This window comes from Dromaius novaehollandiae, chromosome 1 (assembly GCF_036370855.1).
Source record: "Dromaius novaehollandiae isolate bDroNov1 chromosome 1, bDroNov1.hap1, whole genome shotgun sequence".
Lineage (NCBI taxonomy): Eukaryota > Metazoa > Chordata > Aves > Casuariiformes > Dromaiidae > Dromaius > Dromaius novaehollandiae.
The window spans coordinates 183,171,782-183,172,020 of record NC_088098.1 but is presented as its reverse complement, the minus strand read 5'-3'; positions in this window follow the sequence as shown (position 1 = coordinate 183,172,020).

The window sequence follows — 239 nt, the reverse complement described above, 5'->3', positions numbered from 1 at the left end:
TGGGCCTGAATGTGAGCACTAGCCTAGTTTATGACCTCATCCTTGTGAAGATAAGTGAGAATGAAATGTTTGAGGGGAAACATCTTCTGCTTCCCCCCACACACACACTTTCATCTTTAAACTTCAAACTGAAAAACAAAAGAGGGAAACCCATCTATCTGGATCACCCACTTGGATGGATAAGTAAAAATGGGGACAGCTCACAGTCGCCTAGTCAGCTCTTTACCTTCAAAACCTGT